The sequence below is a fragment of the Pongo abelii genome, chromosome 21 (assembly GCF_028885655.2).
Source record: "Pongo abelii isolate AG06213 chromosome 21, NHGRI_mPonAbe1-v2.0_pri, whole genome shotgun sequence".
Taxonomy (NCBI): domain Eukaryota; kingdom Metazoa; phylum Chordata; class Mammalia; order Primates; family Hominidae; genus Pongo; species Pongo abelii.
The window spans coordinates 65,426,854-65,451,394 of NC_072006.2; positions in this window are offsets into that span (position 1 = coordinate 65,426,854).

Genomic DNA, 24,541 nt, shown 5'->3' on the forward strand with positions numbered 1-24,541 from the left:
ACAGACAGACCTCAGGGGGCTAGTCCGACACTTCCCAGAGTCACCATGACATCCCCCGTCTCCTGTGTCCATTCTCATTTTCACACTAAAGGCAAAGGAAGCTTAGATTTGACCCTAGTAAATGCACCTATCAAACTGTGTTTGTCATTGTGTTTTTCTGAGTTCAAGCAAAGAGAAGAAAACCTGCATGCAGAATTTGAGAAGGACCATCTGTGGAGGAGGCTGAGCAGAAGCACCAAGTGTGCTGGATTCACCAAATCTTCAAGCTCCTTCCTGGGTTCCTCCCCAGCTCTTTCTATATCCCTTGCTCTATTTAATCACATTGTTTATGGTAACAGTTACGAGAAAGAGGATTTGTTTAACACTAAGTGTTTCACACCTTGGGTAAGGCAGTTCATGCTCCAATTCTATTTCAGGCTTTATTTATGAATGTGCAGCTTTCCAAGGGTGCAGGGTGTGACAGCCAGCTGTGTGCCTCTTTTTAAAAAGGCAAGTCTCTCGTTGACAAGAAAGGTTTATTGACACACATTGAAAGACTGTTTTCCTTTTGTATTAAGAGTAGCACAACTAGCCGCGCTCCTAGCAACACAAACATTTTCTGCCCGTAGAAAATGTTTGCTGAGAAGATGGATCAACTATAAGACTTAATGACTGGGTCAAAACAGTTTCAACAAGTGGGGAAAGGAGTACAATCTTTCTCACTCTGCAAAAGAAAGCCACGACTTTTTTTTTTTTTTTTTTTGAAAAATGGCAGCTTGGCCCACCAGTTCAATCACCTATTAAAGCCACTGTGCAGAGGACAGTCCAGGGTGCAACGGCCTTGTGCAATTGCAAACCCAGGTGTGCATAAAATGTAATCAAGTTAAAGTTCAGCCATTGCAAGGCCTCTCTCCAACACCGAAGGTGTTACAAAGATGACAACAATCTTAGGAAAAGCAGAGACGTTGGAAAGACACCTTGTTCTTCAGTTTTTGCTGACGTTACCTCAGTCCAAGCCAACAGGTGTAATCACAATACTGCTGCTCCCGCGGATGACCCATAGGCCCTTCCCCAGGGTTAGAAAAATATTCTCTCCCTCCTTCCAACTTTCCCTCCTTCTCTCCCTCTCTCTCCCCCTCCCTCTCTCTCCCCCTCCCTCTCTCTCCCCCTCCCTCTCTCTCCCCCTCCCTCTCTCTCCCCCTCCCTCTCTCTCCCCCTCCCTCTCTCTCCCCCTCCCTCTCTCTCCCCCTCCCTCTCTCTCCCCCTCCCTCTCTCTCCCCCTCCCTCTCTCTCCCCCTCCCTCTCTCTCCCTGTATTAATCAGTTCTCACGCTGCTATAAAGACATACCTGAGACTGGGTAATTATAAAGAAAAGAGATTTAATTGACTCACAGTTCCACATGTCTGGGGAGGCCTCAGGAAACTTACAGTCATGGTGGAAGGGGAAAAGGCATGTCCTACATGGTGGCAGGCAAGAGAGAGAGCAAGCAAGAACAGGAAAACTGCCTTATAAACCCATCAGACCTCATGAGAACTCACTCACTATCATAAGAACAGCATGGGAGAAACTGCCCCCATGATCCAGTCACCTCCTTCCAGGTTCCTCCCTGGACACATTTGAGATGAGATTTAGGTGGGGACACAGAGCCAAACCATATCAGTCTCTCTCTGTCTCCTTTCCTTCTTCTCTCCCTCTCTCTCTCCTTCTCTCTCTCCTATCTTGCCTTTCTCTCCTCTTGTCTCCTACTCTCCCTCTCTCTCTCTTCCCCCCATTTCTTCCTCCCTGCTCAATAATGTCTCTCTAACCCTTTGGCTCCCTTGGTTTCTCTCTCCTTTCTCTCTCTTTCTCATGTCTCCTTCTCCCTTCCTCTCCTCTGCCCCCTCCATTCTCCTCTCACCTTCCCTAATCTCCTTCTCTCTCCCTCCACAATCTCCTTCTCTCCCCCATCTCTGGCAACCACACAGCAGCCAGTGAAACTGCCCACACTTGCAAATTGAATCAGAAGCAAACTTGTCCTTGCACTATTTCTACCTCCAGCCTTGCATATGCCCCTGAGAAGGAGGCACAATGGCCTAGCTACCTTCTCGGGCCTGTTAATGCCAATGTTGCCAGGATGTTGATGTTCAACTGGACAAAGACCCCTGAACACACAGCAGGGAGAAAGTTGCTTCCTCCCTTGTTGCTGTAAGGGAAAACTCACACCATGGAGAAACAGGAGGGCCCCCAGCACAGGATGACGAAGCACCTGGGGAAGGATGGGGGCTCAGCTGGGGCTTCAGGTCTAAGGAAGTGGATCTGCATTGGGTGCTGTCAGAAAAGGGACCAATTCTATGACTGGGGGTCTCAATCAATCATATCTGCAGAGGATGGGCCAGAGGGAGGATCCAGCTGTGTGATACCACAGCAACTTCCACTGGTTCATGGGGTGTGGGTGGCACAGTGAGCTTGCTTGCCATGGACATTCTTCAATATTGTTTGTGTTCATGTTGGATGGGGAGCAACACAGCTCAGCTGTCAGCAGTGGACAGTTTGTCCTAGCATTGGGGTCAGACCAGTTCTGGGACCACAGCAGCTGCTATATTTTCTTTCTAGAATGTAAGAAAGGAAAATTCCAAAAGCTAAACACCCACTGACATCCCACAAAGATTTCCTACCACACCAACTCCATTAACTGGGTCGCATGTTGAAGACAAGTGACTGTGCCCTCACGTCCCCACTGCAGTTGTTATGTGGTGGAATTTTTTGAGAGCAGAAGAAAAGTAGCTCATTGGTGAAAGTGAAAGGGCTCTGAATAACCTGGAGTGGAGAGCACGAGGGTCTCCCTGTGAGCATCCCAGTCAGCTGTTCCCACTCAGTAGCCACGGGCAAGAAACTTAGGTCCCTGGTGCAGGTTGGTCCCTTTTGCAGTGGGCATGAGAAGTGGTCACTTCAGTCTCTCCACTCTGCCCCAATGCACCCTGGGCCTTTGTGTGTTTAGGCAAAACTCTCCAGCCAGAGCCTTGGAGGCTGGCACTGAGCTCTAGAGTTCTCTCTAGCATCCTCAGGTCCCTGTTCTCTGCCTTTGCATCTGTGCCTTTAGCTTGCCAGAGGAGCGCCTCCCTTTTTTCACAGAGATGACTCCAGCCTGTCCATCCTAAAGGTATCACCTCCTGCAGGATGCTCTCTGTACTTCCTGGCCCCCACAGCCCCTGTGGTCAGGGGACTGTGATGTGCCAGAGGTCATCCCATCTCTTCCCCTCTGGCTGATCCTGGGAGAGTAAGCTGTGTCCCTCTCCCCTCAGCAGCAGGGCTTTCCAAGGGAGACACCACGTCCTTGGGCTTCAGTACAAGGACCCTGGCCCTGGCCCTGAAGGATGCTGTCCCACCCATCTCTCCCCTCCCTTCCCATATCTTACATTTCAGGAACCCAAAGATAGGCTGTGGGAAAGCAGAGGCAGATGAGCGACATATGAGCCCAGCAGGAGGCATGGGGAGGCGTTCTGGGCTGGCTGCCCCATGGTGGAGGGGTAGCAAAGGTATTCTGCCAGGACCACTGCACCTGGATTATAGCTCAGGTCTTCTCTTCCAGGCCCTCAACCCATCACCCCATGTGTTTTTAACTCAGAAACCCCCACAGAGGATCAGGGTCCTCTCTGATACTCTAACGGACTCCACCCTCCTCCTAGAATTGTCCTCCCCTTCTCATGGGCCTGCCCATCACATGACCATCTGCACCCCGCCCCACCCCTCCAGCACGCACTACACATACTCACACGGGCCTGGGCATGGGTGAGCATGGGCCCCAGGCAGGACCCTGGCATAAGACTGCCACCGCCAAGGGAGAAGTAGGCCTCAGTCTGAGACTGCAGGGACCAAGGGCCACATCAGCTTGGAGCTGCCCCCACAGAGGTGGGGACCTGAGCACAAGGTAGGAGAGGCAGCAGCCAGAAGCCGTGAGGTCAGCCCAGCCTGAGCCCTCTCACCAGACTGTTCTGTCGAAAATGCCAATATGTGCCCTCTTTATGCTTCGTGTTTATTTTTACTTTGCATTGTGTTTCTATCACTTGCAACCGAAAGCCCCTGGCCTCACACTCCTGAGTGCAATCAGCAGAGCATTTGGAAAGCCAGGCGCCATTGAGAATTCCGGTCAGAACATGAGGTGAGGCTTCCTGCGTGGCTTGCTTATTGGCTTGGCCTCATCCAGGTAGTTCCAGTGATTGGATCACAGGTTTCCAAGAGAGGCAGAGACAGAGAGAGATTTCAGCCAGCTCCATGCAGTCTGAGTGGAGGAAACTTCCTCCAGCTCCTAATCGATAAGTGCATATTGGAAGACAAGAGAGATCTATATTCAGTATGAATAGCATCCCAGTGGCTCTTTCCCAATAGGCCTGGACTAGCCAACTGCGTATAGATGGAGTCCAGGCATGGAGAGACCATGCACAGTGGCTCATGCCAGAGCCCACTGTTACTCACTTGCACCCAGAAGGCCATCCGTCCTGATTCAATAGCAAGCACTGTCCTTTGTCTGAAAGTCAGGAAGGAGCCCAGGATTCCCTGAGTCTCTAAACAGCAGGCCTGGGAAATTCCAAACCAAGGCCTGTGCTTATATGTTTAGTTCAATCCATGTTGTAACAATATATAACAATATAGAATTACTATGGTAGGAATTTATTCAGTCAATTCGAGTTGATTTTTTAATCCCCCGCTCACAGCGAGTACAGTGCCCAAGGCGTTTAATGAATATTTAATGCATTGAAGGTTCGGAATAACACTTTATAGAAAAAGTTTTAAGGTTTAGGATAATATATGGAAACTGCTATGTTACTCTGTTATTTTGTCCACGTGATAATTAAAACACAAACGTACCTGAGACCCATCATTTTACCTTAAAGTGATGAGTTTTGAGAATTTACTTATGGCTTTTATTTTCTATTTCACATCCATACACTTTGATTTTGATGCCTCTACAAAAATGACTTCTTTCTTCTTTGGATTTTCATTTCCAGCTTTAAGTGCTTTTGTTCCTGACTCTACCCACTCCATGTTGTGTGCTTTTCAAACATGACTGGCTATGAGACTTGCTTGTTACTGAGTTAAAATGCACTTTCTCTGGTCCACCCCAGATGTATAATGTCAGGGTCTATAGAGATGGGATCCAGTAATGTGCCTGTCTACCAAACTCTTCATCCCTGCTCTGGGGTTCCAGCAAGTTCTGTTTGCACAAAGAGGCAACGATATGTAAAGTAAACTTTTTACCCATTGTAGATTCTTAAACCTATGGGAATATTACAAGGGTAGATTCTCAGTGGAATTTTCAAATATAGAATGAAATGTATTTGCATTTAAAGTCACAATCTTACATATTAGTTGAGTGACTATTCTAGTCCAGGCCCTAAATCAAGTACAGATTTTACGTTTAGACCTGTGATGTGTTAGAGTTAATTTTGTGGAAGGTGGAATGTCTGTGTCTAGATTAGTTTTGAGCATGTGCGAGTTAATTTGTTCCAACTTCATTTCCTGAAAAGACTCTCCTTCCTCCATTGTATGGTCTTGTCTTCTTTATTTGTTTGGGCCTATTTCTAGCATCTATTTTGTTCTATTGATCTATTTGTCTATTCTATTTTCAACACCACACTGTCTGGATGATGACTCTAGCTGTAGAGCAAGTCTTGAAGTCAAACAACGTTGTCCTCTGAATTTGTTCTCCTTCAACATTGTGTTGGCTGTTCTGGGTCTTTTGCTTTTCCACATAAATTTTAGATTCAGTTTGTTGATTTCTACAAAATAGCTTGCCAAGATTTTGACTGGGATTGAATTGATTCTATGGATCAAAGTGGGAAGCATGGACACCTGCACAATATTGAGTCTTCCAACCCAGGAAGACAGAATATCTCTCAATGTATTTTGATCTTCTTTAGTTTTATCACTCTTCTGTAGTTTTCCACAAATAGTGCCTGTTCATATTTTGTTATACCTAAGTATTTTATTATTTGGTGCTATTTTAAATAGTAATTTTTAAGTTTCAAATTCCAATTGTTCATTATTGGTATATAGGAAAACAATTGACTTTTGTATATTAACATTATATCCTGCAATGTTGCTATACTAGTCTAGCACATCCAAGAGATTTTTGTACATTCTTTGGCATTTTCTACGTAGGCAACTGTGTCATCTACAAAGATAGTTTTATTTCTTTCTTCACAACCTGTATATTTTTATTTCCTTTTCTTGTCTTATTGCATTAGTTGGGATCAGTATGCTGTTGACTACAAGTGGTGAGAGGCAACATAGTTGCCATATTCCTTATTTTAACAGGAAAGAATCCAGTTTCCCACCAATAAACATCATGTCAGTTGTAGTTTCTTTGTTGACATTCTTTATCAGGTAGAGGAAGTCCCTCTCCATTCCTGCTTTGCTGAGAATTTTTATCATGAATGGATGTTGCATTTTGTCAAGTGCTTCTTCTGCATCTGTTGATGTAATTGTATGACTACTATTATTTAGCTTGTTGATGTGACAGCTTGTATTAACTCATTTTCAAATGTGAAATGAGCCTTGCATACTTGGGATAAATCCCATTTGGTCATAGCGTGTAATTATGTTTATACATTATAGGATTCAATTTGCTAATATTTTCTTGAGGATTGTTGTGTTTAAGTTCATGAGAGATATTGGCCTATAGTTTTTCTTTCTTGCAATGTCTTCATCTGGTTTGGGCATTAGGATAATGTGGGCCATATAAAATGAGTTGGGAAGTGTTCCCTCTGCTTCTGGAAGAAATTATGGAGAATTGGTATGATTTCTTCATTAAACGTTTAGTAGGATTCACCAGTAAACCAATCTTGGACTAGTGTTTGCATTTTTGGAAGGTTATTAATTATCTATTCAAATTGTTTTATAAATGTAGGCCCATTTATATTATCAAATTATCCTTGTGTGAGTTTTCACAGTTTGTATCTTCCAAGGAATTGGATCATTTCATCCAAGTTATCAAATTTGCAGGCATAGAGTTGTTGTGGTATTTCTACAATGCTTTTAATGTCCATGAGATCAGTAATGATGCCTCTTCTTTCATTTCTGATGTAAGTGATTTGTGACTTCTCTATATTTATCTTGGTTAGCCTGGCAAGATGACTATCCATTTTATTAATCTTTTCGAAGAAACAGCTTTGGGTTTTGATTTTCTCTGTTAGTTTCCTGTTTTAAATGTTATTGATATGTGCTTTAATGTTTATTATTTTTCTACTGCTTGCTGTAGGCTTAAGTTGTCCTTGTTTCTCTTTTTCTGAAGAAGCAGCTTATATTATTGATTTTTTGTTTATTTTCTAATACATGCATTTACTGCTATAAGTTTCCCTCTAAGCACTGTCTTCTTTGCATGTCACAAATTGGGATGCTATATTTGTATACTTCTGTTTAAAATGTTTTTTTTTAATTTAACTTGAGATGTATTCTTTGACCCATGTGTTATTTTAAAATATATTATTTCATCTCCAAGTGTTTGGGTGTTTTCTGACCATCTTTCTGATATTGATTTGTAGTTTAATTCCATTGTAGTCTAATGACACGCTTTGTGATTTCTCATTTTAAATTGGTTAGCGTTTGTTTTATGGCTCATAATGTGGTCTGTCTTGGTGAATGGTACCCACTAGCTTAAGAAGAAGGTGTAGTCTACAGTTATTGGATGGAGAATTTCTTAAATATCAATTAGATCAAATTGATTGATGGTGCTATTCAGTTGAACTTCAGTTAATCCTTATTGATTTTCTGCCTGTTTAACCTATCAATTACCAATAAAGAGGTGTTGAAATCTCCAATTATAATAGTATATTTGTCTACTTGTCCTTGCAATTCTACCAGCTTCCTGCCCTGCCTATTTTGAGGCTCTCTTGTTAAGTGTGTAGACCTTTAGGTTTGCTATGTCTTCATGGAACATGGGTCCTTTTGTCATTACACAATACCACCCTTCATCCCTAATAATTTTCCTTTTTTCCTTCTTCTGTTGTCTGCTTTGTCTGGGAGTAACACGGCTATGCCAGTTTTCCTTTGAGCTTTAGGGTTGCTATGTCTTCGTGGAACATGGGTCCTTTTGTCATTACACAATACCACCCTTTATCCCTAATAATTTTCCTTTTTTCCTTCTTCTGATGTCTGCTTTGTCTGGAAGTAACACGGCTATGCCAGTTTTCCTTTGAGCTTTAGCATGTTATATCTTTCTTACTTTTAACCTTTTCTTTCTATGTCTTTTTCTTTCTATATCTTTCTATATCTATTTCTTATTTCTTTCTATGTCTTTCTATAACTTTTCTTACTTTACTTTTAACCTGTCTGAATCATTACTTTTAAAGTAGGTTTCTTACAGAAAAAATATAGTTGGGCCTTCATATTTCTTAATCTATTCTGATAGTCTCTGTTCTTTAATTGGTGCATTTAGACAATTCATATTTAAAATGATTATTAATATATTTGAATTAATATCTACCATATTTGCAACTCTTTTCTATTCTGTACATTCATCCTTTATCCTCTCCCTACATTTTTTGGTCTTTCCTGGTTTTAATTGAGCACTTAATATAATCACATTATATCTCCATTCTTAGTATGTAATTGTACTTCTTTATAATATTTTTGATGACTACCCTAGTATTTCAACTGACATACATTTTTAACTATCTAAGTCCACCTTAAAATAACAATATACTAGGCTGGGCGCGGTGGTTCACGCCTGTAATCTCAGCACTTTGGGAGGCTGAGGCGAGCAGATCACAAGGTCAGGAGTTCGAGACCTGCCTGGCCAATATGGTGAAACCCCGTCTATACTAAAAATACAAAAAAAATTAATCAGGTGTGGTGGCGCTCACTTGTAGTCCCAGCTACTCAGAAGGCTGAGGCAGAAGAATTCCTTAAACCTTGGCGGGAAAGGTTGCAGTGAGCCGAGATCATGCCACTGCACTCCAGCCAGGGTGACAGAGCAAGACTCTGTCTCCAAAATAAATAAATAAATAAATAACAGTATACCATCTCATAGTACAGGTGCCTTATAACCATGTATTCTCAATTTCTTCCTCCTATCTTCTCTAACATCACTGCCATTCCTCTCACTTATTCATATGCTGTAATCACCCAATACATTACTACTATTATTTTATTTTAAACAAACACCTATTTTTGGATCAACTAAGAATAAGAAAACTAATTTTTTTTTACCTTCATTCATTACTGTTCTGATGCTCCTCATTTCTTTATGTAGATTCAAGTTTCTGACCTACAGCATTGTCCTTCTCTCTGAAGATTTTCTTATAACATTTCTTGCAGAGCAGATCTGCTGGCAAAAAATACAAAACCCTACTTGTTTTGTTTATCTGAGAAAGTCTTTATTTCTTCTTCACTTTGGATGGATAATTTCACTAGATAAAAAATTCTAGATTGGTGTGGAATTTTTCCCCCCAACACTTTAAATACTTCACCCTACTCTTGTCTTCCTTGCATAGTTTCTGATGAAATATCTATTGTATTTCTTTTCCTTTTTCCTCTAGAGGTGTTATTATTTCCTCTGACTTTCTCAATATTTTCTTGTCTTTGGTTTTCTGCAGTTTGTGTGTAATATGCCTAGATATGTTTTTAAAAAAAAATACTTAACATGCCTTGGTGTTCTCTGAGCTTCCTGGAATTATGCTTTAGTGCTTATCACTAATTTTGGAAAGTTTCCAGCCATTATTACATCAAATGTTTCTCATGCTCCTTTTTCTTTTTACTCTTCTGGTTTTTTCAACAAAATATATGTTATATCTTTTGGCATTTCCCCATAGTTTTTGAATATCCTGTTCTATTTTAAAATTATTTTCACTTCTTGAATTTCAGTTTGGAGAGTTTCAAGCTCACTAATTTTTCTTCAGCTATTCCCCAGCCTATTGTAAGCCCATCAAAAGCATTCTTTATTTTTGTTATCATAATTTTTATTTCTAGCATTTCCATTTAATTTTTCTTAGAGTTTCCATCTTTCTTCTGACATTACCCATCTGTTTTGCATGCTGCGTACTTTTTCCATTAGAGCCCTTAGCACATTAATCACAGGTGTGTTAAATTCCATGTCTGATCATTCTGAGTCATAGCTCAGTCTTGTTCTGGTGCTGTCTTAAGGCTTTTTTGTTTTGTTTTCTTGCTTTTTGGCACGTCTTGTATTTGTTGTTGATATTGTTGTTGTAAGGCAGTTATGTTGTAAGAGGCAATAAGGAAATAGGCATTTAGTGTGAGACAGTGTGTTAATCTAGGTAGAGTCTGACTGTGTTTTGTGCTTGCTGTAGCTGCAGGTGCCAGAGGCTTCAAACTTCTCTACTGTTCTTGCTTTTTGTGTCTCCTCTTTTCCTTAGGTCTCCCTAAGTCTTCCTACTCAGAGAATGTCTGCACCTTGCAACTCTTGCACTGTTTTCTGCAGGAACCTGTCAGTGGGGTGGTAAGGTGTAGGGAAGGAGAGTGTTTCACAATATTCTGATTTAATCTGTCTTGTAATGGGCCTGTGTCTCAGGGCTGTGACAGTCACAAGCGTTTCTCCAGTAGTATAACCACTTTTTTCCCTAGGTGAGTAATGAGGAGAGTGGGCTTGACATGGGAGGAATGCCATTTCAGCATTAGGACAACGTCTAATAAAATAAAATGAAGACAATGTTTTTTCTCTGCAGAGTAGGCCTTAATTATGAGGCACGCTCTGGGGGTCCTTCACAAGCATTACATTCCCACCATGGCCATGAGATCGTTTTTGGATCTTTACCATGAGAACATGGTGGGGTTCCTGAAAGTAAAACTGAAGAAAATTTGGGCTCCCCAGTAAGACCATGCCCCCAGAAGTTTCTCGATTTCATGTTAATTCACACTGAGTCCCATAAGGTCATCAGAATCTCCATAGAAGTTCTCCTGTCACATTATGGCTCCAGTAACTTCTGCTCAGGGTAGTTGATCTTGGATGATTCTCTTGATAAATCCAAAAAACTCATGTATTTCTGTTTGTTTTGCTTTTTCTTATTGCAAGGATGGGAGGGATGACTTCCACTCTTTACATGCAGTCTCTGAAACTGGAAGTCCCTTAACTATGAATCAATTTATAACTATACTGACATGTAACTGACAGGAACACATTTATTTGCTCTTCAAGATATGGAAACTGCAGATCAGAGGGGTTATATGACTTGCCTGAGACCACAGAGGTGGTAAGTGGTAGCCCAGGGCCTTGACTTCAGACCACAACACTGCATTGCAGGAACAACTATGAAATTTGAAGCTCTTGATGCAAAATGAAAATGTGAAGTCCTTGTTCAAATTATTAAGAATTCCAATACTGTGATTAAGCATTAAGCCCATCAGGGGGACTTTCTGAATGTGGAGGCCTTTGAGGCTGCATGGATCACTCTCCCATGAAGCTGGTTCTTCTTTACCCTGTCCCAGGCACCCCTTTCCCCAGGAAACCCCGCGTTCAGGCTGCCATGTCAGTGTTGAAGGGGCTTTTTCTCTTGTTTTCACCACAGGAATTAACCAAGATTTATTGAGTCATATCTAAGAACAAGCTCTGATCATTGTACCTGCCCCTTCATAATCTAGAAAAATCCTTGCCTATAAATGCATTCTATATATTTTTAGTCCACTGAGTTGCACTTCAGAGTTTTTTTGTATAGAAAATATTATAAATTTTAAGTTAAGATAGGAACAGCTTAATTGACCTCCTGGAAATAGTGTATTGAGAACCCAAATACAATGTTCCTTTTTTTTTTGAGATGAAGTCTCACTCTTGTCCCCCAGGCTGAAGTGCAATGGCACGATCTCAGCTCACTGCAAACTCCGCCTACCAGGTTCAAGCGATTTTCCTGCCTCAGCCTCCCAAGTAGCTGGGATTACATGTGCCCGCCACCACACTCAGCTAATTTTTGTATTTTTAGTAGAGACAGGGTTTCACCATGTTGGCCAGGCTAGTCTCAAACTCCTGACCTCAGGTGATCTGCCTGCCTTGGCCTCCCAAAGTGCTGGGATTACAGGTGTGAGCCACCGCGCCCGGCCTATGATGTTCTTTAAAACCATATTTCTAAGTGAGGCAGGATTTATTTTGCAGATTCACCCAAGTACATTTTCTTATATACAAACAAATTTTAATTTTGATGCAGCTATCCAGATCATCAGGTCTCCTTTGTGTTTCCTTAGGCCCTTAGCTATGGGTGTGTTCCCATACACCCTAGACCAGGGCACTGCAGGAAGCTCAGTGCTCGACTGATGGCCACTGTCTTAGGTGGTCGTGGGTGGTGCTGGGGCCACAGAGTTTTCCTGAAGTCCCCAGATGATATTAATGTGAGTCCAGCCTGAGAACCATTCGCCTCCTATGTCCTAGCCCAGGGAGATTCCAACACTCATGGCCGTTTCATAGGACATCTTACACAGGGCAGCTTGCTACACCTGCTGGGCCCATGCTGGCACACACGCACATGCACAGGCAAAACACCAACATACATACACACGTGTGTCTAAAGCATCACTTTAAGCCTTTATGGTACTAAGCATCAACAACAGTATTGCTATTTTGTTTTAGGGCATTGATCATTCTTGTTTTCTTCTTTCTCAGGAAAGTAAATCACCTTTAAAAAATGTCCCATGACTGTTTCTCAGCGCTGACAGTCTCACCACGGTGCTGCCAATGGCTCAGGGCACACGTCTTGCTTCCTAAGCAGTGTTTTACCATCATCCCATCTCTATTAGAGGGACTCCAGGGCACAGAGAGGGCCAGCAACTTTCCCACGGTCACAGAGCTTGTAAATGACAGAGCAGAGGTCCAATCCTAGGCTCAAGGGCATACTCTGTCACACTTAATCCTCTGTGTGACACACAGGCTGCTGGTATGCGAGGCCACTTGTAGCTCCATGCTGCCCGATGAAGAGCCATCAGTTTTCTGAGAACCCAGAGCCCTCAGTGAATCCAGCCCCCTTGCCTCCACCTGCAGCTCCAGCACATAGACGTAAACCATGATGCCTCCATGTCTACAGGGCTCACACTGGCCTCTCCAGGCAGAGAGAAGAGCAGACTCTCTGCTTGGCCTGCATACGCTTTTCACGTGACATGCATGCCTTGCTTTCTCTTAGAAAAGGTGAAAGGGAAAGGGGTCAGGAGATGCAGGCCGGGCCAGGGTCCCTGTGTCCCCCACTCCCTCCATACCCAGGACCCTGTGACGGCTACAGTGAAATTTCCAGGGGATGTTTTCGGACCCTACCTTTGACCTTCGAGGCCTCACAGGGCAAACCCCCCTCTACCCAGTGTTTCTCACCACCATCCTCAACTCCATGCAGCCCCCTCACCTCTGCAGAAGATACCCTCATTCCCCTGAAAGGTTCTGAGCCCACTGCCTTTCCAGGCTGTGATGGCATCATCTCAGGGACCTGTGCCTCTGCAGCAGAGGATGGACGGCATGACACCCAGGTGAGCCGCATCCACAGGCTTTGGTTTGGAGCCATCTGTTAAAAACACCGGGATTGAACTGTGAGGTTGTTTGTTTAAACCCATTCAGGAAAGAGGCCAAATCAGAGTTGATTTATACTCCAACAATAAGAGACTGCATTGGGCCAGGGCGTTTCTAGGTACATGATCCTCCCTGCTCAGCCAGCTCCAGGTCAAGAAAGCAAAGTGTCTGAAAAGAGAAAACGTACATGCGGACCCACAGATGGAGCAGGCCATAGCAACTTCATGAACAGACTGAGAAGGCCACAGCAACTTCACATATAGACAGAGGAGGTCACAGCTTTTGCCTCTGCTAGGCTTCATCCAATTATTATCCCATCCCCAGCAGAACAAGTCAGTCTCCATAACTCTGCGCTCAGACATCCTTCCAAGCCTACCTCAATACCAGGTGGGGATGCAGTTTCTACACCTTCTGAAAAGAATCCCGTCCGTTCTCACCATTGCCAAGCCAGGCTGCACCTCCAACAGCAGTGGCAAGCGGGTGGGACCTGCAGGAGCTGAAACACCTGGGAGGCAGCCAGTTGTCAGCCAGAGCCCAGGGAAGGGCAGCTGCCCTCCAGAGTGGCACAGCCTCCTGCTGGCATGGTGAGTGTCCTGTGCTGAAGGTCAGGATGCGGGGATGCAGAGAGGTGAGCAGAGTGGAAATGGTCTGCGGCTAGGCAAGTGGGCTGGTCCATTTGACACACATTCATTGCACATCTAGTGTCATTGAGCACTGTATGTCAGAGCCTCGCTCTGACACTATTCTGTATGTGACCAAGGACAGGAACCCCCTACACACACACACACCACACAAACACATATGCATCTTACATCAATTGCCTGTAGTCAGGCCTCTCTCCACATGTTGGTGGTAGAAGATGACCACGATTCATATAGAGCACAGTGATGAGCTGAATTGTATTTCCCCAAATTCATATGTTGAAGACCTAATCCCCAGTCCCTCAGAATGTGACTGTATTTGAAGATAGGTCCTTTAAAGAGGTAATTAAGGCAAAATGAAGTCTTCGTGGTAAGCCCTCATCCAATGTCTGGTGTCCTTATAAGAAGAGAAAATTAGGACACAGACACACACAGAGGGAAGACAATTCCAAGACAGGGAGAAGATGCCATCTACAAGCCAAGGAGAGAGGTCTCCAAAGAAACCAACCCTATGACACCTAGATCTTGAACGTTCAGCCTCAAAACTGAGAAAATAAATGTCTGTTGTTGAAGGCCCCCAATCTGTTGTTCTAGGTTGTGGCAGCCCAAGAAAATGAACGCAGGCTCTCAGCAAAGGGTCTGGTCCAGAATATTCATTCTGCACATCATGGCGGTTAGTATGGCTTCATAATCATTGAGTAGCCACTCTGGTCAATGCTCAATCCTCTACCGTGATTGATTCATTCATTTTAGTCATTCCAGAAATATTTACCGAGAACCCAGCAAGGGCCAAGCAGTGTTCTAGGCACCAGAATACTCACCACCGTGTCTAAAACTGTCAAACCTCTGATGGCACGGACAGAGCCCCTGGACTTACTCTGTCCAGTTTAATGGTGCTGAAACGGTTTCTTCTTGACCTGTCAGGGATGCCCGGCTCTCCAGTACCGCACTAATCCTGCACAAACAGAAGCAGCCCTTCTTGTTTGAGTTTAGTTTCCAGGAATAGGTAGTCTCCACAAATGCTTTCTCATGTCTGAAAACAAAAACGATGTGTACTGTAGCTGCCAGGAGACTTGGGGCACATTTATTCTCTAAACATTGTCATCTGTTCAGTTCAGGTGCCGCCTGCATCCGCTCCTTCTGTCTCCCTCCCACGGCTTCTGTTCCCTTGTAGTTTTCCTTGCATTGGGCCTTCCAGTATTCTCCACTCAAGTCCTTTTAGAAGTGGATGGGAAGTGTAAATCGTAAGTGAATTGCACCCTAGGTCACTGGGGCTGTGTCAGGGGTGGAGGTGAATGCCCATCTCATAAAGCAATGAAAACACAGAGGTTTTCACCAATCACCCCGGCATGATTTGGGAGAAGATGTTAACCGCCGGTATAATTCGTGCCTGACTCACATAAACTCATTGCATCCATCAGTGCATTTATTCACTGTACTTGTGTGAATTCAGTCCCTTTAACCTACCAGACTTTAAGGTGGATTCAAGAAATGCATCAGAAACTCCCACTGCCCTCAGGGAGCGGGCTGTGAACTGAGGAAGAAGCCAATTACAGTTGGATGTGGGGAGTGCTATGCCAGGGAAGACTGGGGGCTGCAGGGCCAGGATCCGCCTGCATTGCTGGGATCAAAAACACCTGCAGGAGACCCTGCCATACCCCCTGAGACTGGAGATACGGAGAGCAGGGGGCTGTGAAGGATCTTAAACTGGATTGTGAAGCCATGCGAGAGGCTGGATAACAGAGCTGCACATGGGAATTTTTTCTCTGCAAGTCAACCTCAACCCCAAAACAAAAATTACATTTTTGTTTTACATCTGGCAACAAAGTAGATGTTTGTTGGGAGATTGAATACCAGATCACCCCATGATGAGAACATGACATTTTTCTTCCTTGTGGGGTTTCATTGCTGGGTCAGCCTCAAGACTGACAGAGATGAGATGCGGTCTTTCTCCCTGGCCGAGGATCCAGAGATGTTGCCAAAAGTGAATTCCCTGCTGGGTCCCTGACATCAGTGATGAGGTCCAGGGGCCCCGTGGGGCTGCTCTTGGCTTCTGTGTGAGGCTCCCACACTGATCTGATCAAAAGTGAGCTCCTAAAAGGCCCATGGAGTGGGATGGGTCGGGAGGGCGGTAAGAGCCCAGAGCCACCGAAGGCCCTGGGTGCCAGGTGGAAGGACAACACTGCCCAGGAACATGCCGTGGGGCAGGTGGAGGCCGTCCCCTGCAACCTCACAGGTGCTGTCGTCTGCCCTGAAGACCCACTCTGCTCACTTATACATGACATGGCATCAGGGCACCCCTCCTCTGGATGGAGTGGTCCCTGGGCTGTGTTGGATTCTGGAGGTGTCCAGAAGAAGTGGGAGGCAGCCCTGCCCGAGCAGAGGTGGTCACGGCAGGTAGAAGCTGACATTGAACATGGAAGCCACGCCCAGGAGCCTTGTGCCAGTCTGCATGGCAGCATCAGTGGTTAAAAACCCACTGTCCACTCCCTTCAGCCCTTTAGCCCTGCTTCAGCTTCTGGGCCTCCCTGGACCTCTCCAAGCTCCAGTAGTCAAAGTTTAGTCCCTGGAGGGGCTCCTCCCAGCTCCCACCCCTGCCTTAGTGCCTGCAGCTATTGACTGGCCATGCCCATCCTAGTAGTAGACAATTTTAACGTTGCCCCTGCCCTGGCCCCCTCCAGGATTCTTCCTGCCATGTTGTCCAGCAGAAGACATGTCTTTCTCTGACTTCTTCTGCCACCAGCCAAAGAAAACTCTCTGCTTTGAAAAATCTTGCCTGATTAGGTCAGGTCCAGCGAAGACCAGCTCCCTTGAGACATAGGATGTAACCTGATCTCAGAGTGATGTCTCCTCATCGTCACAGGTTCTACCCACACTACCCATCACAGAGAGTTTGTGTCCACCAGGGGGCAGAGATGTTGGGGTCATCTCAGCATCTTGCCTGCCTTGGGAGGCTGGCTATCTTAGGGAGGACAGTTGAAAGAGGGGAGAAGTAGTTCTAGGGCAGAGCCCTGTGTTTAGGGGGCTGAGCAGAAAAGCGACCAAGCAAGCACACAACAGGCTACTCAGTTCCTTGGTTAGGCTCCCAGTGCTCCTCAGTGAGAGCCTGGGACTAGAACCACACACCAATGCCCAGGCCAGCAGTCCCTGCATAACTCTATCTATCCAGCCATGTATTCATCCCTCCACTCATCATCTGTTTACCATTCATCCACTATCCATCCTCCATCCCATTGACCATCCATCCATCCACCATCCATCCTCCATCCAACCACTTACCATCCATCCACTATCCATCCACCTTTCATCCATCCATCCACCCATCCATCCTCCATCCATCCATCAATCCATCATCCATCCACCATTCATCCATCCATCCACCCATCCACCATCCATCCTCCGTCTATTCATCCACCATCCATTCCTCCACTCATCTGTCTACCATTCATCCACTATCCATAGACCATCTATCCATCCATCCATCATCCATCCCTCCATCATTTCACCATCCATCCATGCATTCATCCATTTATCCATCTATCCATATATTCACCCATCCATATACACATCTACCCATGCATTCACCATGCTTCTATCCATTCACCTAACCATTCACACATGTTTCCATTCCTCCATCCATCCACACATCCATCCATCATTCCATCCATCCATTCATGTCTCCACCCATCCATCCATTCATTCATCCATCTATCCATCCATCCATCTGCCCTTCCATTCATCAAGTAGCTGTGAACAATGGCCATGTGCCAGGCACTGTGATAGTGAATGAGACATGAAATAGGCCTTTCCCTTTCTGGGTTCACAGGCTAAACCAGGTGTAAGACCTTCCCATGGGCCACTGCATCAAACTTTTTTAACCTAGACACTGTTAACATCTGTGGCTGGATAGTTCTCTGGTGGGGAGGTGCTGTCCTGTGCATTGTAGGATGTTTGGCAGCACCCCAGTTTTTATTCACTGGATACCAGTAGCACCTCCCAGTTGTGACAACCAAAAATGTCTCCTGAGATGTCCAGACCCTTAGGATCAAAATCACCTCCAGTGAAAGCTACTACACTTTGTAACTGTTGGTTGGGATGCCTTTTCTAGTGAGGGAAACAACGGTTCTTAGGAGCACCTGGGAAAACATGCATATCTGCAGGTGTCCACCTCCTGGATCTGCTGCACTGGGGTCTCCAGGTGTGTCTCCACAGGTGAACACACCTGTGTGACAATGCTTTAGGAGGTGAAGGTGGGAAGAGGAGCAGTTTGGTGGATCCTCTGCATGGGTGGCACCCATGCACCCATGGGTGGGACTTTGTGGAGGGCACAGAAATGGGGCCAGCCTAGAACAAGGTGAACACCTGAGAACAAGCACCGTGACTCAGGCAGGGGCTGGGATCAGGAAGAAGCCTGCTTGGTGGAGGGCTTTCTCTGGATTTAACATTGATGAGAGACTCACCACTCCAGCTCCACACACACACACACACACACACACAAAGTATTTAAGATTCTTCCATGTCACTTCCCCCCATGGCAACTTCTGCCATGTTTGAATTTTCTCAGAAATATTTGCTCAAATCATCCATGTTAAAGGGCCCAAGTTCTAAATCACCACAGTCAACTATTGGCTGCGCCAGAGCTTTGGCTTTTCTCCATCTACCAGCTCTGTCCAGCTGGTCTATTATCCTTTATCCTAGCATGAGACTAAAGGACCACACGATGTGGCAAGGCAGGTTCTTCAAGGTGTTCTATACGCGTCGTGCTTCTCATTTCCTCTACTCCAGACCAGCGTCCCCTCAACTAGCCTCCACCACTTTTACTTGTGCCCACTGACACTGAACTGGCTCACAGCTGCTGCCAAAGCAAGGAGATGTGTGTGCCTCACTGTAGCCACATAGTCTCTTCAGCACCAGTTGACCACTCCAATGCCACAGGTGCACATCAGGTGAAAGGCTGAAGGCACTCTTGTCAAGGCATCTCAAAATCATCGGGTCCTAGCTCTGCTTCCTTGATTGGCCTGGGCAAGGGTGATGTGTGACAACATGGAGCCAAACATACAGGATGCCCTTAGGTTGAATCAAGGGCCCCAGCTGCCCCAGCTGCCCCAGCTCCCAGGCCAGCAGTAGGACAGGTGACCACACATTCATACATTTTGAGCTGACACTGGGCTGGGAGACCTCCTACAAGGCGCTTCAGTCTGCTGTGTCTCAGGCTCCTCATGGTCAAGGGGATAATACTCTGCCTTCAACCCAGAGAAACAGCATGAGGATTCAGTGAGATAGTCCAGGAAAGGGTCTAAGAAGCCCCAGGAACTCATAGTTGACCGTGGTGGTCTACTCACCCTCTGTAGGGGATGGTTGCTCCTCAATAACCCAGCTTCTGTTTCCCTTCAATCTGGTAGCAACACCCCAACTGTTTCAGTAAGAAACTACCCCTTATCTACCCTCAGTCTTTGTGGTTAGGACAGGGCAGACTCCAGCCATCCTGTGGCAGGGATGGGACCTTGAGCCAGGTCCCAACTAAAAGAGTTTTCCCTCCCTAGACCTCAGCAAATGGAGAAGAAATGAGCTTGTGATCAAGGCAGGTCTAAGGAGAGGTGGTTCCAGGGCCACTGGTCTGAGGAGCCGCCAGCCACCTCACCTGCAAGGAGGAGAGAGCCTGCTCAAGAACCCAGCCATGCTGGGAACAGCCTGGATGATGGGCCCAGAGCAGGAGTCTGACTCGTGGGGGCAGCATGGGGTCCCTGCACCCTGCAGCCTGCTGTGCCTGAACCTGGAGTTCCAGTCATGTGAGCAATACTTTCCTTCTTTGACACAAGCACTTCTGAGTTAGTTTTTAGTTTCCAATTTAAGAACCCATTTTTGTATTAAAAATTCTTCTAGAAGCCCCCTGGGTAGATCTACAGTTTTCAGCAACCTGAAGGGGAGAAAGGAATGACTGCCACCTAAATTTAGCAGCTTTGCAGCATAATTAGAAACCAAAATCCCGGCCAGGGTCAGTAATTCTGCATCTCCTATTTGGTGGTGGTGGAGGAAACCATGTTTTAGAAAGCATAAGTGGTAGACTTTACAAGTTGCTTTTATTTTCTAAGATAGAAATAAACCCAGCAGTAGTGACTCACCTCCCTCTAGCCTGGCTACAATTTTCCACATCCAATTCAAATAGTGTCTTTAATTTTTAATTTGGATCTGACTGATGCAAACTAAGTGCATCATCTCTGCCACCAGCTGGGCAAAGCATCCTGTTCCCTGTGGTACAACCATCCTGTTCCCTGCAGAAGGTACTGCAGGAAAAGCCTTAAAGATGGACGTAGGGAACAGTGAGGGCGGGCGTTGCATCTGCTTTTGCTCACTCTCTGAGCATCTGACAAATGAGTATTAAATAGAAGAATAAATGGCACTATTGATGCATCCTCTTTTATTTATGGAGAGCTTCCTCAACTTGGCCTCCTGCTCACCAGTCCTGCAGCCCCACATGGGCCCTGGATCTGAGAGTCTGTCTGGGAGATGGAGGTTTGCTTGACAAAGTCCTTTCACACGCCAGTGACCACACTTCTCCCTCGAGCCTGGAGAACAGAGATCCACAGAGACCCTAGAATCTGCCTCCCTGGCATTCTCACTTACTCTGTGATCATTAAAAGGCATATTGGAATCTACTCCAGGAGGGCAGGAACATGTCTGCATCTCCAGCCCTGGAACCGTGGCTGCCACGAAGTACATCCCCAGGAAACAGCTGGTGAGCAAATGAATAAAGGAATAAACGTGTCTCAGAATGTTGTGAACTATGGATTTTTCATTCAAAGTTGCTGGAACTGAAACCAGAGAAAGGTTTCTGTCTTTCTGATCGGCTGTCTTAACACGTGACTTACCTCATGGTCTAAGATGGCTGCTGGAGCACCAGCCATCATATCCCATTTTCAGGCTGGAAGAAAGAGGAAAGGAAGAAGGACGGCATCCTAGAAGCTGCCTTCCTGGCTGTCATGCACATTTCATTAGGTAGAACTTAGTCACTTGGTACATTTCACTTCATGGGAGTTTGAGGAGGGTGGTCTTTTATGACAGGGGACAATTTGTTCCACCGAAGAAAGAACAGAATTTTTGGGCTGGGTAAGGTGGCTCAAGTCTGTAATCCCAGCACATTGGGAGGCTGAGGCCAGTGGATTACATGAGATCAGGAGTTCGAGACCAGCCTGGCCAACATTGTAAATCCACATCTCTACTAAAATTACAAAAAAATAAATAAATAAATAAAAATCAGCCAGGTGTAGTGGCACATGCCTGTAGTCCCAGCTACTCAAGAGGCTGAGGCAGGAGAATTGCTTGAACCTGGGAGGTGAAGGCTGCAGTGAGGCGAGATCACACCACTGCACTCCAGCCTGGGCGACACAGCAAAACTCCATCTCAAAAAAAAAAAAAAAATCAGCACTTTAATATTAGAGAGGAAGGGAGCATGGACTTTGGGCTGAGCAGGCAGCAATGTACTACAACATGCAAAACACCCCAGGTCTGCCTTCCAAAATATCAGCTAGTTTTCTAGCCCTGGTAAATTTAGCTTTCCTTCATGATTCTATGATCAATCACCTTCTTACTGGGAGGACTGGCATCTCCTTGAGGAAATAACCTGAGAGGCCTTTACTGAATACTAAGTCCCAGCTCCCAGCATCGTGCTTGTCCTGGGGCAGAGGGAACTCAATAAATACACGCCTCATGCAGAACCGTGGATTTCACCATGGGTCTGTGGACATGCCCAGGACAGCTTTGCTGGCAAGGCAGGGAACACAGGCAGTGCCGCTGTACAGAAGAACAGTTGGTCTTTACTGTGTGGAGGCATCAGGAGGCCTGTGGAGCACTGAGGCCTGTGGAACACTGAAGTTGCAACTGTCTGGGATAGTCTCCAAGAAATTGCAATTCGGCAGGTGGAGATGGGGCTCAGTGCCTGCATTCATATTGATATCCCCTGCATGACAACAGCTGCAATCAGTGAAGTCTCAGCTGGAAAATGAAGCTGTTCGAGGGGGCTGAGGGTCTACATGTTGCCCAAAGGGTCCCCCCCCTACACCCCGCCCAGCCTCGTGCTGCTCTCCACCACCTGTCTGGGTGGACACTCATGGAATTATCATCAAAACTGTGGATGATACAAATGTGAAAGGGACAGCAACCCACCAACCGCAGCAGCAAGGAGAGGCTTCACCCCACAGGCTGACATTGAACAGAAATAGACGTGAGGTTCTGAGTCGAAGCCTGAAAAGTGCAGCCAGTATATGCATAAAAGAAACGTGTAGGAGCAGTTGTTTGAGTAGCATCTTCAGGGCTTTATTCAAGTCACCCTCATAATGCAGCTGTCAGGAAAGTATTTAATGGATACTGGGATGCATTAACAGGGGCATAAGCTTAGGAAAGCTGGAGGTGATAGGCCCATTGGAGGTGGTCCTTGCAACTCCCCCTTGGAACACTCTGCAGATGTCTATGCAAACCAATCTCCTGTGATGGGACAAGCCAGCCAGTGTCCTCAGGGGCATGGCCAGGGTGGTAATGAGATGTGCTCATGTAATATGAGGGAGCGTAGAAGGAGCAGGATATGTCCACTCAAATAGGCAAGTCTCTGCAAAAGACGGTTCTTCACTGGCCCAGGAGGCAGAGGGAGACTGGGTGCAAGATGCTTCAGGCAAACATCTTGATGTTGACATATGGATCACAGAGCTTCAGAAGATATCAGGCCCCACGTGGTATAGGCAAATAGTGTGTTCCCTGCCACCAGAATTGCTCACCCAAAGATGGGAGTCACCAGACGGGAATGCCACAGAGGATCATCTACCCTCACACTGTTCTCGACAGACGCCAGTTACAAAGGGCATTTCCAGACAAGCGTGAGAAAAGTGGGAATGACGTCTGTTGGGAAACATAACATCCTCTGTCCTATTTGGAAGACTGAGGTTGAACTTATGGGCTTGAGAAAGGCCCTGAAAAGCCTTGCAGTAAACACACTTGGTCACGTTGGTGACACTCCCAAATATACTGGACCCACGAACTTTCTTAAGATAGAAGTTCTCTCCATGTCTCACAGCACTGGTGACTGGTGTATTTTGAGGACGCCGTCTTTACAGGGGCTTAAGGACAGCCTTAGGGCTAGGAGGTGGGGATTTAGGGTGCCCTTCTCAACACAGAAAGGCATGGATTCAGGAGCGAACCACCCTTGCAGTCAATCAAGCCCCGCTACGCCAAAGCCTCTACCAGATCTGCTCAGAAAGAACTGTCTCTCTTCTGCCCCACCAAGCTCCATGAGGTTAGTGAGCACAGTTAAATCTCCAGCTCCAAGCAGAGTAGGGGAGTCATAGTTGATTTTTTTTTAATATTTATTTAAGAAACAATGGGGAGGGGCATCGTGCTGCACCAGGTCTCCAGTTCCAGTGATACCTATTATCACCAGTTCCAGTGATACCTATTATCAGCGAGATCGGTGGGAATTCCATCCAGAAGATTCCCAAGGCCTCTTTTCCATGCGGGAGAATATCCTAGAAGAGGCTTCCTCAGGGGACGGGGCTGGCTATATGTGAATGTTTTTCAACAGAGCTCTGGCATGTGGCTTTCTGTCCCAGGAGAGCCTTTGCAATTTAAAGAGGCAATTGCTTCTTGGGCTCACCCTGCAAAAATGGAACTAATAGAGCCACAGATTCCATTACAGGAGCTCTGGGGAACTGGATAAAACCCAAGAAAGACTGACTCTAGACAACATCAATATTTGTCCCATTAAAAAGTGCAGTATAAAAATCAGTTACATTGTTGACCATGCTGCTCGGGTCCTCATGGGCTAATCCCTCCTTATGAAACCTGGTCACTCTCACTCCCTCACGCTGAGCTGCAAAGAGCTTTGCAAAGGGGCTGGTGCAACTGGCCCCATCACCCCCCAGAGCTCCGTCAGTGAAGATGTCTCCGGCTGACCCCATTTCGTCGTTTCTTTCCTTCTCATATAGCTAAGTCTTCCGGCACAGTCGCCAATGCAAATCACCCACTTATGTTCTCACACAAAATTCAATTGCCAATTTGTCTTTTTATTTCTTACACTTAAAGTGATTTGCCTTCAAATAATCTACGATGAATTGTTCATTTTACTACCGCAGGAAGCAATTGGTTCATCCAGGGAGCCACTAAGTTTACAGTCATTGTCGGGGAACTCGTACTTCTCCAGCTTCCCCGTGCAGCAGCTGGGAGAATCCTCGGGGGGCTGCTGAACAGCGGGTACAGTGCTTTCCCCCAATTCCTGTTTCCCCCCCACCCACTGAGTCAAGAACCAGCCGCTTCTTCCCCTGCCTTTGGGTGGGGCTTGGGAACAGGAGTCAGTGCTGGTTTGGATGGTGCCCTGGGATGCAGGTTCCTCTCTGGGAAGTCATTAATTAGCTTCATTTGCCTCACTGGCACTGGCGTTTGGCCATAATGGAGATGGATTTGATGGTA